Source organism: Astatotilapia calliptera, chromosome 3 (genome assembly GCF_964374335.1).
Source record: "Astatotilapia calliptera chromosome 3, fAstCal68.1, whole genome shotgun sequence".
NCBI classification, from domain to species: Eukaryota; Metazoa; Chordata; class Actinopteri; order Cichliformes; family Cichlidae; genus Astatotilapia; species Astatotilapia calliptera.
Window position 1 is genome coordinate 8474422 of NC_137424.1, and position 15288 is coordinate 8489709.

General features: G+C 41.7%; 1 protein-coding gene across 2 annotated transcripts in view; it reads right to left on the minus strand.

Annotated features, from left to right (window-relative positions):
• Positions 1-15288, minus strand: part of LOC145419379 (protein NLRC3-like) — a 234404-nt gene that overhangs the window by 100248 nt on the left and 118868 nt on the right. The window lies entirely within an intron of this gene.

Here is a 15288-nt window from a genome sequence, read left to right on the forward strand (position 1 = left end):
GGCACAGGAAAGAAAGAAACACTCCAGGGCAACGCTGCTGGAACTTTGACTCATTGAGAAATGTTTCCCTGCTTGCATCAAGCCCGGCTGGTGTCCCCTGAGATCCATATCCCACCCTGATTGGTGGGTTAATTCAGCTCCGCCCACAACACTGTAAAGTGTCATACATTATCAAACTAACATTACATTTTCATATTAAGGTGGGGCCAAAAACTATCGTCCTGCGGGCCGCAATTGGCCCGCGGGCCGCGAGTTTGAGACCCCTGGTGTAGGAGGACACCTGCTCTGTGTCTGGTTAAGTATAAGAGCCCTTTGTTAGGGGGACCGCTGGACTCTTAGCACCAGCTTTGGGGTCACAGGGTCACATCTGGAACACACACACACACACACACACACACACACACACACACACACACACACACACACACACTATGCACAGACTGGTACTCTTTGTTCATACCTGTGTAAGACGTCATAATGAACTTGTGCATATTCATGTAAGCTCAATAAAGAGCAGTGTTACGAGGGAGCAGACGAGAGCGACTGAGGTCAAGTGAAGGAACGGCGCTGTCACAGTTCTCTCCCTCATCAATTGTCTGGTTCCAGCGGTGGGTCTGTGCTAGACGACCCATCAGCAGCTTTTTCCACTGGTTACCAGTACGTGGTAGAATCCACTTCCAGATCTGGTTGTCTTTAAATCTGTGAATGGATTGGCTCCATCTTATCTCTCTTTAACAAAAGAATCCAAGTGGAGCCCTCAGGTCTGCAGATAAGCAGCTTCTGACCAGAACTAGACGTAAAAACAGAGGTGAGCTTTATCGATGGCTGCAGCCAAACTCTGGAACAGTCGCCCTTCACATCAGGTCGTCACCAACACTGGACATTTTTAAAAGCCGGTTGGAAACACATTTGTACTCTGTAGCTTTCAATCCTGACCAGTCTTTATAGTCATTACTGTGTATGTTTCCTATTTTCTCTCTACTCTGTGCAGCACTTTGGCTCAAGCTGTTTTTAAATGTGCTGATAAATAAATGTAGATTTCTTTGAATAAAACAGTGGAGCCGAGCTTTGAGCTCAGTGTGTAACAGTGTGTGTGTGAGAGCCATGTAATGTCCATGTGTGCATGCTGACTGTGCTGCTCTGACCCCCCTCCTCCTTTCAGGGTGGAGCCTGCTGGAGTCCGATGGTTGAGACCAGGTCTGAGGAAGTGTAAGTGTGTTTTTAATGGGATTCATGAAAACAAAGCAGCACACATTCAACCATCTTCATCATGTCAGGAGTCATCATCAAAGTGTCAATCAATGAACAGATGATGGATCAATAACTGCAGCTGGATTGTGTTTGTTCTCTCCATCAGATTCCTGTCAACTCACAATCGACACAAACACAGTGAACACAAACCTCCAACTGTCTGACAACAACAGGAAGGTGACACGTGTGAAGGAGGTTCAGTCATATCCTGATCATCCAGACAGATTTGATGTTCGTCCTCAGCTGCTGTGTAGAAATGGTCTGACTGGTCGCTGTTACTGGGAGGTCGAGTGGAGAGGAGACGTTTTTATATCAGTGAGTTACAGAAGCATCAGAAGGAAAGGAGGCAGAGATGACTGTTTGTTTGGATGCAATGATCAGTCCTGGAGTCTGATCTGCACTGATGATGGTCCTCAGTCTGTCCTTCACAATAACAGAGACACATTCATCTCCTCCTCCTCCTCCTCCTCCTCCTCCTCCTCCTCCTCTGTCTCTAACAGAGCAGCAGTGTATGTGGACTGTCCTGCTGGCACTCTGTCCTTCTACAGAGTCTCCTCTGACACTCTGATCCACCTCCACACCTTCAACACCACATTCACTCAAACTCTTTATCCTGGGTTTACAGTCTGGTTTCCTGGTTCCTCAGTGTCCCTGTGCTGAGTGGAGTGTAAAGAGTGTCTCCTGTTACAGAAACACTCTGACTGTTGAACAGATAGTTCAGTCTGTACATGTCTGTCTCTTTCACTCACAAACACGTTTTCAGATTCATGGATTCAATCAGTTGATGTTTGAAACTCTTCTAAATGATTCCTTGTAAACTTCTTCAGTCACAAACAAACAGGAAGTGATGTCACATGTGTTCCTGTCCACACAGCAGAATGAGTCTATTGCTGACAGTGATGTACAAACAGAGTGAGCATTTCTGAGGCCCAAAATAAACTGAGTAGTTCACTGAATGAACAATGGACTGTGAGCTCAGTTCCTTCATCATTAGTATGGATTATATATGTATATGTATTATATTAGTATCATATATATCAGGTGCTGCTGCTTTCAGTCATTGTGCAAATGTGCTGTTTGTAAGCTTGTAAAGCTGCAGTCAGCTGAGACTGAAGAAGTCACCTGATCAGTGAGCAAACGTTTCTGAAAACGTCCAGATGAACAGAATCAACCTTTTGGGATCAGCCAGCAATGCAGCATCATTGTTGTTCAGCTTCAGAGGTTTGCAGGAATGAACTGATGACCAGAAACAGCTGCAAAGTCCAAGAAAATACCAGCTGGAGTTCAGCTGCATTTGAAGAAGTCAAAGAAAAGTAAGGATGGCAAAGGGCGACGTTTTCTTCCAAAGAGCTGCAAACATGGTCGACGCCTCATTAGAAGAATCATCTGGACATTTGTGAGGAACTCTAACCAAGAAAGCAACGTCACACAGATCCAACAGACAGTTTCCATGACTGCAAGTGTTGAGTGGAAAAATGCTACATTGCATTATTGCATCCTCTCACCACAGGAGGCGCTGTTGGCACCACTGATTGCTGATCAGCTGTTCTCTGATGATCTGATTGATACTGTGAATAACGGGACTCACTGAACTCTGTGACACAGTGAAGATTACAGAGTTTAACTTCACCCTTTAAGACTGACCACAGAACCAAGTCCGCCAGAGCTTTTGTTATATTTTTACATGCTGTGGAGCCATTTGTGGGAGCATTTCAAGTTGCTATACATCAATACAACTGTTATAGCCCTAATTTTAATAATATGTATGCATTAAGTCCATAGTAACTACATAAACTGCAAAAAAAACCTCTGCTCATCCATCTCTGTGTGTATCAGGATACATTTGGTTCATAATACACAGAAAAATCAGAGTTATTACCTGTAATAAATGTGAAAGATTCCTGCAGTGATAACCAGGCAGGACTGAAACACATCCAAGCTGTCACCACGGTAACAGCACCGCCCATCCACAGGTGAGGGGAGGAGCAAAAAGAGGGACTTTGACCATTTTATACTAAAAACACTCAACTAATGTTTCTAATATGAAACAAATAAGCCCACATTAATGTGAGCGTTTATTAAATAATAATAATGATGATTTCCTCCTGATCTCATTTCCACAGCAGAGAAAACTGTGGTGTATATTGAGGTGGAGGGTGTGGTCTGTGGCTCAGGTGTAGAGTGAGGGTGGGGTGCACCACAGCAGCATGCTGGGACTGCTGAGGGTGGAGGAGGGAGTGATGATGACATCAGAGCTGCAGCACAGAGACCAGTGAACACACAGTCTGTTCATCTTTGCATAGATACAATATACAGCACAATATTGAATGACAGACACGCTGTGGGAGCTTCCACAGATACACTGACGTCAGCATCCAGAGTCCTCCTGCTGCTCCCCCCTCAGAGCCCCGTGATCAGCACCAACACATTCAGTTAGATGACAGAGTCCAGCTGCAGCTAGAATCAGCTCCCCTCTGTGAACAACAGCACAGCGTCAGTGTTTCACACTCAGTGAAAGGAGGAAACAGCAGAAGAACACCATGTGTGCTACGTTTCCCAGGACACACTACAAACTGCACAAATACAGAGCAGCACGTGGAAGGACCTGGAGCTGCATTTACAGAGCTGCAGACAGCGTGATGTCCTGTATGGACAGGTGGAAGGAAGCAAGTCCTCAGCTGGAACACTCGTGTTTGTCCACAGACAGGAAACACAGCAGGAAACTTCCTCACAGAAGTGCAGCTCATGGATAACACACTTCCTGTCAGTCAGAATGAGGCTGCAGCCAAACACAGAAAGGTGTTTTTGTCCAGATGAGCCCAGAGAAGAAACACGAGTGTTCACAGACATCAGAAGCTCAGAGAGGTGAAACATGAGGTTGGAGTCCTCGTCAGCATCCAGAAGAGCTGCTGTGAAACCCTGAGTACTCATGACAGACTCTGATGGCACAAACACATCATGATTCAAACAGAAAGACAAACATGGAGCTCCTGATCCTCCTGCATGAGAACAAGCTGACATGAGCGCTGTGTCTGAGAGTGTCTCCCTGTCACAGTGACAATAACACAGCTGCTGCTCACAGTCATTAAACTGACCTGAGGTCAGCTGTGCTCCTTACATATGAACCATGTGACCTCACATCAGTGCTGTGGATGACTGTAGTCATAGAAGAGTAGAGCTGTAGCAGGTGGTGTGAGGAGGAGGTGGTGTATTCTAGTTAACGCAGTACTGAAACACTCCAGCAGAGGGCGCTGTTAAGTCCTTATTGTAACACAGTTACTGTGTGCAGTTAGACTTCATACATAATCTGCACTTATTTCCATCAGACATGCTGTCAGGAAATGATTGGTTTCTATTGATTCTACTTCCTGTTGACTCGTTTGATGACAGTGAAACAATCACAGCTGATTGTGTGATGATGTAAACTGTCACTGTTACATTCAGTGTGTGTGACATAATGTTAGTGCAGGCTGATAACAGCCTGGTTCTGTTAGAAACACATGAACGTGTCCATAGATCAGTGTGTGTTTAACATGAGAGCTTCAGCCCTGCTGATGTGTTAAATAAAGACATGCAGGAAAACTGATGAGACTCTGAAATAACTCTTTATATTTATAATGTAACTCTGCATCAAAAGAACAACAAAGGATCCCAGACAGGTTTCTGTGAACAAAGACCATTCTGATGTTTCTGTGTTTCTAACACTTTGACATTATTAGTAAACAGACTGCAGTGAGCAGCATTTATAAAGAGCTTCTATATAAAGATATGACAGCTGTTTGACAAGTTTATCACTCTGTGTTTGGACCTGATCAGTCCAGCTGTTTACTTGAAACATGTTCATTTACCTGTTCTGTTATATTCATGTTCTTGTCTCTGTTGAAAACACATTTTAATGTCCCTCAGATTTTTCTCCCAGATGAATAAATATAAAAATGACACAAACTGACTGCAGCTACTTTTTGTCCTTTCTGTCAAAAACCTTCATGTGACTCATGAGAGACACGTTTCAGCTGTTTGTGACAGATCAGAGGCCAACAAGTCATTTATAACACTTTCCATCATTGTTTAAAGTTCTCAGTGTTTCTGTGTTGCTGCGTATAGGATCTCCCAGCATCATCACTGTGCTGTCCAATCATTGTGTGCGAGGTTACCCTTATAGTGCGGTGTGTGTTTGCACAAAGAGAAGCATGTGTGTCAAATATAAATAAGCACAGAACAGAAACAGCTGCTCGTTTCTTCTGTTTAGAGTCAAGTTAGTGTTTTGTGTCTTTGTTTGAGGCCTGATGTCGAGCAGAGGTGTGTGTAACTGCACTGCTCTGTTATATGTGTGAAGTGTGTGCTTCTCTTCAGCATCATCTTTGTCACTGCTGATTCCTTTGTGTCATCATGTGTTGAGAAGAGAGAACAGTTATAACGGAGGAGCAAAAGGAAGCCCTGAAATCTGCATCAACAAGGAAGTGTTGGCTCACCAGTGATCCCAGCAGAGCCACTGGTTTGGCTCCAGTTGTTCTAGATTCAATGATGTTGTTGCTACAGATACATGTCAGCATCTTTATTGAATTTAATATGAAGCAGAAATGGTGTCATTAGGAGAAGAAGAGGAGAACAAGTCCGGCGAGGAGGCAGCAGCTCTTAAAGATGAAACAGCAGCTCAGCCCTGAGCTCAGAGAGCTGCACATGAAAAAGCTCCTCAAGCAGATCCTGTCAGAGGTTTGTCATCAACAGGAGGAACTGTTCACATCATAGGATGAAGATGCTGTCAGCTGGATGAAGAAGGTTATTTAATGCAAACGTTCACACTGAAGTCAAATTGTTGTCGTGTTGAACAGATTCATGTACTGATCGTCTCCAGAATGTTAGAAGAGCTTCAATGAATCATTAGAAACAACTTACAGCTGCACAGCTGTGTCAAACACATCTGTGTGTCATTGTGGGATTGTTGTGTTTCTACATGTGACACACGTCTAAAACATGCACACAATCTGAACACAAACAGGGACTCATGTGTTCCCACAGCCAGATGCTGAGAGCCATTTCCTTGTAGTCCTGTGTCTACATACATGAACCATTAGATGTTATTGGAATGATTGTCAGCTCTGATAGTTTCATGTGTGTTTAGCTGGACGCTGTTTGATCCTCGACATGTTTAAAGGTGTCCAGTCCTGAGACACTGGGGCTGGAAACAGCTGTGATGTCATTGGACTGTCACACAGACAGAAGTGCATGAAGTGAGCAGCCGAGGAGCCGCTGATGTTTTGGATTCAACAGCATTTGAAAGGTCGACACAGACACATTTGCACACAGAAAGCTGAATCTGTCATATGCCACAGTGAACTCACTGTTCAGTGTTTTTCAGGAAGCTTCTTAACTGCCTCTGCTGCCAAACAAGCAGCTGATGTCCTTGAGAAGAAGCTGAAGAAGTCTTCAACAACAAATACAGGAAGTGGACTTTCAAATACTAGATTCACTTTAGACTCACAGAGAAATGACTCAACCAGCTGTGTTTGACTCTATGAAAGGTCAGTGTGTGTCTGCACACAGACTGTTGTGTTGGACTGTTATTCAGTTGTCTGCTGAATGTTTTCAAATGTCTGCATCTCAGCTGTGATGAGGCTGGGGGTCACGGGAGGCCACCGTAGCAGCCTCTTCAACATCATGACATCATCATAAATGCTGCTGGACTGTCTGATGGGCTGACGGTGAAAAAGCCGTCGGGAAGGAAACAGAAGACATTTCAGAGGCTGCAGCAGATTTCTTTGATTCGGGGCCTTTTTCAGCTTTATTGGACAGAGCAGTGAAGATAAGTGACAGCAAAGCAGAGAGAAAGGGGGCGTGGCCCGGGTCAAAGCCAGGCCAGCTGCTCTCCACCTCGTGGTCACCTGCTCATCCTAGTGAGCTCCACCAGCAGCCCTTTCACACACTTTACACTGTCAAACACTGTGTGTGGACCTCAGCTAACAACAGGCTACATTTAAGTCTGGACTACATGCTTTTATATTGTTTTTATTCCATCAGCAGCTCAACATCATGAGCAGCTTTGACATAAAGACATCAAACTCAAGCTGACTTTAAGCTACTTTTAATACAGGGGCTCAAAAACAACAACATCTTTATTATATATCAGGACACAAAGTCATTTCATCTCAAAGGGAAACAGCTTTATTTGGAATAACCAGCACTATCAACTGGTTTGGGATCTCCACCAGTTTCATGTCTTTGCAGCTTCTCCAACAAAGTTCCTGTAAAATCAGCATGTTTGTCTTTATTGGTTTGATAGTGATTGATTATTCAGTCCCAATCTGCTGTCATCTAAAGAACAAAATGATGTTTCTATGAGTCACAAAGCTCCAGATGTTGTCGGCTTCACAAAGAAAACAAAGAACTTAAACACAAAGTGTTTGGAGCCAAAATGTTCCCAAGCTGCTCTTTTTGAAATGGCAGAGGTACAGTGGTGTCTAACAGCACACTGTGGAAGGCAAACATGTTATTGTTGGATGAAACTTCATGAATCCTTTGTAGATTTGAGCTGTTGGAGCCTTTCTTTTCTCTTCAGGTGTACAGATGCTGAGGAGGCAGGTGAAGCAGGTGGAGCTGTTGTGATGCTGGCAGAGGGTGTGTCTTAGTAACTCTGTGAGGCAGAACTGGATCCAACATTGTGGATGTGTTGATGTTGGAGCCATTAAGAGTCTCTGGCCACACTGTAGGATTTCCCTTTGATCCACTGTGGGGGCATTTTGGAGTCTGTCAGTGAAACTCTTCATGTTTGTGTTTGACTCCAGTTTATAGAAACAGAGAAATGTGTCATGCTTTTGTTCGGCCTCCACAAATACACACATTTGTTCATTGGTTGGACTTTTTGGAAGGAGACACATTGAAAACCATGTTAATAAGATCTTGTTGTTTCCTGTGGATCCGACACAGAGAGTGGACTTCAGACAGAAAGCGTGGAAGAGATTTTAGAGGCCGTGTGTGGCAACAGGAAGTTTCTGTGTGTTTGCTGATCTTACATGTGGAAAACAACACGTGATGTTTGTGAAGTCCTACAATGATCATTGTTCTCACAGCATTTTGAGTGGGAACAGTTCAAACTGGGAGTAGTGGGAGTTATTTACTGATTGAAACAAGCTGAATGTTTCTGTGACGATGAAGATCAGCAGCTCAGCTGATCAATGAACTGACATCTATCAGTCGTTTCATGAGATGAAGTCATCAGCAGACATTTGTTCTGACTGTGTGATGAATGTCAGAAGGTCAGGGCTCTGCTTTAGTCACTGCTTGATGATCATTGGCTCATTGTTGAATCCAGGGCCCAGTCTGACCTCTGACCTTTGCTGCAGGTCTTCTGTGTTATCTCCACTTTCATGTCTGATCTTCTGCTGTATCGTCCAAAATAAACATCTGGATCATTTCCAACACTTCAGCAGATCTTTAGTTTGGGCAGTGCAGCACAGAATAACACATATTGTACTATACTGCCCACTTCCTGATCTTATTGGATCTGTGTGTGAGGTTGGTGAAGGAAACACATGTTTACTGAGTGAGTCGCTGCCATTAGGAACTAGTTTTTATATCACAGCCTGGAAATCACACAGGACCATTTCTGCAAGTGAAAAGTCGTCATTGGAGGAAAATGATTATGTAGTTTGTGCGACTGAAGAATTGTCCCAACTACATGTGCCGCTGACCTTTGCTTTAGGTGCACAGAGGAGTCTGTGGAAACATCCAGAACTGAGGCAGTGCTACAGATGCTTCAAATAAAGTGGTGTATTATCCATGTTTTCTATGGATCACATCCAGTATCCTGATCTAACGAGCCCCCTTCTTGTGGATTTTAGAGCCTCCGACTTTTGCTGCGTCTCATTTCAAGCACAAGAGCAAGAAGTGGATGAAGAAATGGGGCGAGTGGGGTCAGTGTGGTGCATGTCAGCTGTGCTCACACATGCTTTCACAAAGAACATGTGTGTTCATCGGCAGCATTAAGGTGCACTTTAGTCTTCATAATAATAAAGTATTCTGACTTTATTCTTCTGAATCCTCACAGTCATGTTGCAGCTCTGCTTTGCTTTAAGAAAATGTTCTACCAGGATGTTACTTTCCTAAACGTGTTCTCCAAATGTTCCAAAGACTTTGTTCTAAGTAGTTCTACATGATGAAACATCCACACTAAGTTTAAGAAGGACACACAAACACCATCTGTCCTTTCATCATGTGTACAAACGTGTTCAGATGTCAAATGTACCGTGAATGGATGCAAATGTGGATCGTTCCAATAAAATGAGACAGTTTTGTAAGTGGATCACAGTCTGAAGTTCATTAAAACCTATAAGAACATGTTATTCAAACCAACTTTATCCAACAGGAAGAAGCATCAGGGGAACAGGAAACATTCAAACATGTTTACTGTAAGAACTGCACAAAGGAAGAAAACACAATCCTACACACGAGCACTTTAAAATGGACATTTAGCTTTTCAAACATCAGGGAGCTGCAATAACAACACTGAGCCCATTCTGATCAGACTGAAAGATTTATAGAGATTTATCCATGTGCTGGAAAAGGATTTGATATCAACATAGATGCAGATTAGCAGGAGCATTTTCTTCATATTGATTTAGAGTTCAGTACCAGGAATATGTAGAATTAACATCTGTGTGCATGACGAGTGATGAAAATTCAAAGTCAGGCTTTCAAAGGATGTCAGAATTGGTGTCTCTATCTGTGACTGTCCCAGAGGAACCTACCTGAGGGATTATTACAGATCTGTCTATATAGAAAGACTTGCATTGATTCACAGTGTACAATTCTTTCTAATCTATTAACATCTTCCTCCAAATGCTGTTTCTGCTGTTTAATGACATATGTCTGAATACAGACAGTGGAAAAATGTCAGTTTTAGTTTTACTGGATCTCAGTGCAGCATTTGATACAGTTGACCACAACATATTACTCAAACGACTGGAGAACTGGACAGGTCTTTCAGGAACTGTACTAAACTGGTTCAAAACATACGTAGAAAACAGGAAATACTTTGTATCAATAGGTAACTTCACATCTGAGCAGACAAGTATCACATGTGGAGTTCCCCAAGGTTCCATCTGGGGACCCTTTCTGTTTAACATTTACATGCTCCCACTGGCACAGATTATAAAGAACAACAAAATAAACTGTCATAGCTATGCAGATGACACACAAATATATATCACAATGTCACCAGGAGACCGAGGCCCCGTACAATTTTCTCCAGCTAAACAAAGACAAAACTGAGGTAATAGTCTTTGCGCCAAAGAAAAACGATTACAGGTCACCAGAGAACTTCAATCTATACATCTAAAAACCACAAACCAGGCGAGAAATTTGGGTGTAGTGATGGATGCAGACCTAAACTTAGAAAAACACATTAAGACAATAACAAAATCAGCTTACTATCGCCTCAAGAATATTTCAAGGATAAAAGATCTGATGTCTCAACAGGACCTGGAAAAACTAGTCCATGCATTCATCTTTAGTAGGCTTGACTACTGTAACAGCATCTTTACAGGTCTACCTAAAACATCAGTCAGACAAGTACAGCTCATTCAGAACTCTGCTGCTCGAGTCCTCACTAAGACCAAAAAAGTGGACCACATCAGTCCAGCTCTGAGGTCCTTACACTGGCTGCCTGTCCGTCAGAGGATAGACTTTAAAGTTCTGATGCTGGTCTATAAAGCTCTGAATGGTTTAGGACCAAAATACATCAGTGACCTCCTGACCCAGTATGAACCTTCCAGATCCCTCAGGTCATCTGGATCCGGTCTTTTATCAGTTCCCAGAGTCAGAACCAGACACGGAGAAGCTGCATTCAGCTTTTATGCTCCTTATATCTGGAACAAACTCCCAGAAAGCCTCAGATCAGCTGAAACACTCAGTTTATTTAAATCCAGGTTGAAGACTCACCTGTTCTCAGCTGCATTTGAATAAAGCACCAAATCCACACTTTTAAGCTTAAATTTCAAAACTTACATTTAACTACTGATTTTATCTACTGTTCTGATCTGTTTTGATTTTATATACTGTTTTGTTTGTTTGTTTGTTAATTAGTTAGTTTGTTTGTTTGCTTGTTTTAATCAATTTTAAATCATGCTTTTTATTTGTTTTTGTTTCTAATGTCTCTGTAAAGCACTTTGAATCACCTTGTTGTTGAATTGTGCTATACAAATAAACTTGCCTTGCCTTGCCATCAGAAGGGCTCAAACCTCCTGCTGTTTCTACTGGACCATAAATTCTACTTTATGATCATCTTCAAAAATAAAAACGTGAGTTTATTTGTGAACTCTGTGAAATGTGTCTGATGTTTAGTTTGAACCAATCCTGTGTCAGCCGCAGCCACATCATTGCCACACATACAAATGGGTGCGTTCCTGTTTAGACCTGCTGGCTGTCAATGGGCTTCATTCCATTTGATTTCAGCCATTTCTGGTGGTCGGCTGTGATCTAAACTCAACATGGCTCCTGTGTTAGAAGAGCCTCTGATTTTAAACTTTGCACATTTAATAGTTTCTTTCCAACACTGTGGAGCTACCAGCCCAGTATATGTAGCCACAGTAGATGGAGTTATCAAGCTGACTGACAAACATCAGGACTCATGTGATCCCTACATGTGGACCTTTCATAGATGGATCCAAGTGCAGATTCAACTCTGCATCACATTTGACTTCAGCTGTTACACACTTTCTAGCTGTGTCACTTCCTGCTTTTTGGATCAGATAGTTTATTCATGTCCACAAATGTTTGGCTGCATGTTTGTATCATCTATATTTCCAGTCTTCATACAGCCGATATTTCATGTGAACTCCAACCTGCCAGCTGCCATCATGTTTTCAGGGTTCATTCAGTGTTGAAATGTAGGACAAACAGCAGCACATGTTCTCTAAATGTTTGCAGTCATTTTACATGAAGCTGATACTACATGAGACATTTTCCATATTTACTGTCTTTGAACAGAGAATAATAAAGCCATCAAACATATACAGGCTGTGCAAATACAAACTTCTGTGGTGCATTTGATGACCTGCAGAGGAGAACAAGTCGGGCTTTTCAGCCCTAACACAACCTCTTTGTTCTCAATACTACAAAACCTTCAAAGGCTGATATGCAAGTTTGCATGAATCACCAACACAGTTGTGTTTGTTTCTAGTATAATTATAAATAAGCTGATCAAATATCTGCTGACTGATTAGATCCTGTATCTATTACAGATGAACTGGATATCACAGCGCATGTTGTTAATCCGTCATATCAAACTAAACCGTGTTGCTGGTGTAAATATCCTCCAATAAAGTCAGATGAGGGCTGCTGTTGCCAGGTAACGATGATGTCACACTGGATCTTCTGATCTTTAGCATCGTAGCGCTCGGAGTCTGATGTTGGCTCATGTGTTGTTAAACACCAACATGACGTTCTACTAGTCAAGGCCTCAGCTTAACCCACTGATGTTGATCACACAGACCCACTAATAGAACTGTTTTATCAGGGTTTGATGCAGCGTCAGCATTAATGTCACATTTAATCAGACCACATTTACATTACAAGCCCACTACAACCATATGGAACTCCAAAGTGTTCAAAATTAAATAAATAAATAAGTCATGATGAAATAAATAACTATGTGAATAAATAAGACACAGATATGTAATGTGAGAATGATATTGTGAAATAATTGAACACATTTTGAAAAAAAGCTCATTATTGTGAAATATATTGCATTCTGCTATATAAATTTACTTATTATTGTGAAATATTATTTCATGATCATTATTTTTCACAATAACAGAGATTATTCCTGAGGCATTTTATTTATTCCCAGCCATTTTTAATCCAAAATGTCCTTTTTTCAAAGTCAGTCTTTATTTCAAAATCCCGTTTTTCCCAATGGCCTATTTATTTCATTATTATTACACATTATTTGACCACGAGCAATCTTTTCTGGTTTGACGCCGTCTTTGTAGCCAGAAACCAGCTCTCTCCTCGGCTTCCTCCACTACACGCTTCCCCCACGCCAGTCTCCTCCGTCACTATAAAGGGGAGAGTCATGAGCTCCATCACCCTCACCTGTGCCGTCCAACGTCCCGCCACCAGCCTCCACTGCAGCAGGCCAGAGACCACACCCCTGCCACAATAAGTAAAAGTATATCCTTGCTGTACCCTTAATGCTAAATGTGCTAAATTAACCGCTGCCTTTGCCCCTTTGGGATTATTCTTATGTCACTGGGATGTTGACCTTTGACCTTCACATTAGAGAGATGGGCAGACATAATTAGTGTATGAATTTTAAAGTAACAGGTAATAAAGAGAGTGCAGCAAATGTAGTCAGGTTTATTACTCTGTATCACACATGAGTGCCCGAGGGAGGCGGGGCTGACTGGGGAGACACAGGAAACAGAGAGACAGGGCTGACTCGACATGAAACGATGAAACGTGGGACACGGGAACAGAAACTAAACACAGGCTGAAATGAACACTGAGGGAGGGAGAACTAAGATTACTGAGAGCCTGATAAATAAGAAGAACAAAAACCAAGAAAAACAAGAGTCAAAGAAAAGCAAAAACACAAAGCATTGGGCCAGGACCCACTGCTGTGACATTTATATGTGATAAAAACATTAAAACCTGCTCAGATGTTGAAATCTTTCTACGTATACTTTAGGTTCAGCTCTCCAGCCTGGCATTTGGTTAAGCATGATTCAAACATTTGATTTTGTTTAACTGGTTTTAATTATAGTTACTTTTTGTGAACATTTGTTGCAGCATTTAAAAATACATCATTTATTTTCAAACTTTTATTTGATTTAGAGCATCATATTTGACCAACGTAAATGTTTTAATTTCATATAAAATAACTGAAACAGTGAACTAAATATCTGAAATCTTTCCTTCCTTAAAAGTTATAATCCTACTTAAGTTATAGTGCAAACGCTTAAGCAACAAATATACTTGATGCTAATTAATTAATATTTCCCTTTGATGTTGCAACTATGCGCTCACTTCTGTCTTTAAACAAAATAATATTTTCCAGTTACAGAAATCATAAAGTCCAAACTAAAGTGCTACTGTTGCTATATGCATTTTATATAAATCATGGATGATGGTCCTGACATGAAGGAAGAGAAAGTTACAGGTTGCATCCTTTGACTTTGTCTCCGTGCCTTTGGGCGATTTTCAGAAGGACAGATGTTTCTGTTCAATTCTTAAATCAATGTTTTCAAACACAAACACTATTTTAAAGCTTCTAGAGAGTAAAATATTCATGATAATTATAATAACAATAATAAAAAAAAACGCTCTCAGATCCATCAAACCAAGCAGCAGAAAGAACAATAACTGAAGAGAAAACTTTAACCTTGTAGACTTCATTATGTTCCAGCTGCTCTACAGACGCTGTGACCTCGAACTTAAGCAGGTCGTAAAGTATGTGCAGCTCAATAACTTCATAATCAGACCCTGTGGTATTTAGGCAGCAGAACAACTAAGAATAACAACTACAAATAATGTTTTTAGGTTTCTGTTGTACTGCAAGGTTCTGTACAGGAGAACCAAACCAAGAGCAAACATTACATCTCATTTACACCTGAGCACGAAGAGCCATCAACATTTAGCAAATTGAATCATCTTTGTTTAGATGCAAGAAGAATCATATAGAAATGAAAAAGTAGAAATAGAAATCCAGAGCAAAGATATCCTCTAATTCAGCGTAGCACATGTGCAGCTGCTGCGATTCACGTAAGCATTCGGCTCGTCGCTGTTGCAGATTTTTCTCTCGCTGTTCTGGCTCACAGCGCTGCAAACACAGAAATAAATATCCCCAAAGGTGTGAAAGGGAGCTAATTAGTAAGAGTATTGTTACTCTCCGCAGGAGTAGTCCAGCAGTAGAAATCAGTCCAATAACAAGGTGTGTAACATCTAGCAGGGTGACAGAAAAACCCAGGGTAACTTCTAAGGACCTCAACGTCTCTCTCACATTGTGTTTTTAAACATGCTTCCATTTGTCACTTCAGTCTT